We start from the raw sequence: 2,887 nt of genomic DNA on the forward strand, positions 1-2,887 counted from the left end.
ATGGGGGCGGTGGTCGCCGGCGGTGGTGGGGCGTTGGCGGGGCGGTGGCGTGTGGATCTCCGGACAAAAATCTCGGCACGGGGGGGCCTAGAGGGATGGCCGGGGCGGCGGCGGACCGGCGGTGGGGAGTGTTTTCGGGGCGGGCGGGGCGGCGCACCGCCGGCCGCGGGCGGGCCGGGGGCTGCTGTTTGGCCGGTGGTGGCTGGCGGCTCAGGGGGGTGGTGGTTGAAGATGAACCGCATGCCCTTGATTTCGTATCCAACGGCTGGAAAATCGACTGACCAGAGATGAAAAAGTCAGTCGACCGACGTGTAGCCTCACCTTGCTAGTGCGTTCAGTTTCGACAGCAAAATTCAGTTTCGACAGCAAAATTCAGTTTCGACAGTTAAGTTCAGTTTCGACAGTTAAGTTCAGGGATGAGCGGCTGATGTATTTTACATCTAGCACTTTGTGGTTATGTATTTTACGTCATGTATTGGAGATGCTATTACAATTCCACTCAGGTTAACGTTGTTCGTTGTCTCTCTTGTCCTACTTCAGCCTCGGCGTCCTACAACTCACCGGAGTTGCTCCAACGACGAAACCCTCCATCACAGCGGAGCAGTGCCTCGGGCTCCATCTCCAGGCGCCTAAGATCTTCTTCCCCTCCTCCGACAGCAAAGTCAGCCGGAGCATCCTCACCGGCCAACCCAATCACGCTGAGATCGACATGGCTTCGCCAAAGAGGTTGTACACTTGTTGCATCTCTTTTTTACTCTACATGTTATCTATATTGTCCACTGAGCACATGGATTTGTTCCTTTAGTGCCTCCTTGAAAGAAAAAACGTAGGAATTTTAATTTTCACTTGTCCTCCTTTTCAAATTCCTATTCATGAAGCACAAGACTAAGAGATAGTAGCATAATAGAATTATAACCGTACATTTTCTTGTGGTTTGACTTAATCTCACCATGCTTCTTTGCATCCTATGATCTTCCAATTGTTGTGAATCAAACACCCAGATTGGCAGAAATCCTGTGTTTTTAAATTCTCTGTTTTGCACGTGCATTCCTATCCTATTCCTGTCTATTTCCTACCCCTGCATTGTTGGAATCCTCCAATTCAAACGAGCCCTTACAGAATTACTTCTCTTACAGATAGTTGTCAAAGAAAACCTTGCGTGGTTTGTCCCGCTCCTGCTGCGCCGTCGTCCACCCCAGCTCAGCTGCTCCAACGACAGAAGGGTCCACCACAGCAGGGATCCGGCCTCCAGACTGTCTTTCGTCGCCTCAGATCTTCTTCCCTGCCGCTGGCAGCCATGAAAACTGCATTACCATCATCAACCGAGCAGATGACCTCGAGGACAACACGGGTCCGCAAGAGAGGTCGCACTCTTTCGTGTCTGCTTACATTATGCATCGCTTAATATTACATGCTACTTTATCGTCCTGTTCACCGATTAGACTCTGAGTCAGCTCCAAACTAATGGTCAAACTTGAGTTTTTAAATGGTTGTGGGGTACATATCGGGGCCACCACCAATAGTATCTATCTACTATCTGGTTAATCTCCAGTGTCTACTATGAGTTTCATGTTGGGTGGGAAACAAACAGTAAAGAAGACATTATCTGTATTTTTTAACTGAAGCCATAATCTGCCTGCTATTATTAGTTTTGGGTCTATCCACAGGTTGCTACCATCACTCTGGATTTCTGCATGCACTCCTTACATAATCTCACTATGTTTTATTCCTATGCATGACAGTTATTGTAAACAATGGAACTAAACATGTAGAGCAAAAGAGACAAGCCTTGCGTGGCAATAAAATTTCATGGAGACGTCGCTCCATGGTAGGCGCAAAGGCAGCCCCCCTCCACGCATTTCGGCTTGTAATCGAGAGGAAGATATCTGTTCTGAGGGGGATTCGGAAGGAGAAGACAACTCCTATTTACCCCCTGTGGTCTTCGCTCTAACTTGGCATGCTGATGTTGGTTATATCATGCATATGGTGTCTTGCATTGCTTACTTTATACATCAAATATGTCATCTGCTTAGTTTAGACATCCTTTATGCGAATGCCATCTGTTATAATTTATTCATCGTTTACGTGAATTATGCAACACCATCTTGTTTAGCCAGGCATCATATATGTGAATTTTGCAATGCCATCCTGCTTAGCCAGTCATCTTATATGTAAATTATATCAGGCCAGCCTTTTTTTCGTTACATATTACATTTATCAACAATGTTAGTACATTCAACTGCTCTTCGTGTGCATCAGCCGTTTGACACGGTGATGGCAAATTCTGGAGTGAAAACAAGGTCTTCAAAGCAGACTATGCTATCTGACGAAGCGCATATCTCGCTAGTTACGGATAGCTCCTCAGAGAAGGATTCAGAGACAAATAACCAGTCCTATACCCCCGAGGTGTATGCTCTAACTTGGCAGGGTTATGTTGCTCATATCGTGCGTATGGTGTCTCGCATTGCTATGTCATTTGAGTAGTTTAGACATGCTTTGTGTGAATGCCACCTGTTCAGTGTCTAATTACCATATATGTGAATTATGCATTGCCATCCTGTTGCAAGACATTATATATGTGAATTATACAATGCTATCTTGTTGCAAAGGCATTCACTACTGGAATCAGCTAATTTGCCATCTGCTAGCTCTTTGTCGTCTGCTAGCTGACGGCAAAGAAGCTCCTTTGCCATCAGCTACCCAAAAGTAGACGGCAAAGAAATGGCAGACGACAAAACAGGTCTTCGCCATCTGCGACCTCTTTGCCGTCTGCTAGCGGACGGCAAAGAATCTTTGCCGTCAGCTGGCAGACGGCAAAGAGAGAGGTGGCCCCCACCCCCCGCCCGTTTGGAAAAAACTTAACGCCCCACCTCTTTGCCGTCTGCTA

The sequence above is a fragment of the Triticum aestivum genome, chromosome 2D (assembly GCF_018294505.1).
Source record: "Triticum aestivum cultivar Chinese Spring chromosome 2D, IWGSC CS RefSeq v2.1, whole genome shotgun sequence".
Classification (NCBI taxonomy): Eukaryota; Viridiplantae; Streptophyta; class Magnoliopsida; order Poales; family Poaceae; genus Triticum; species Triticum aestivum.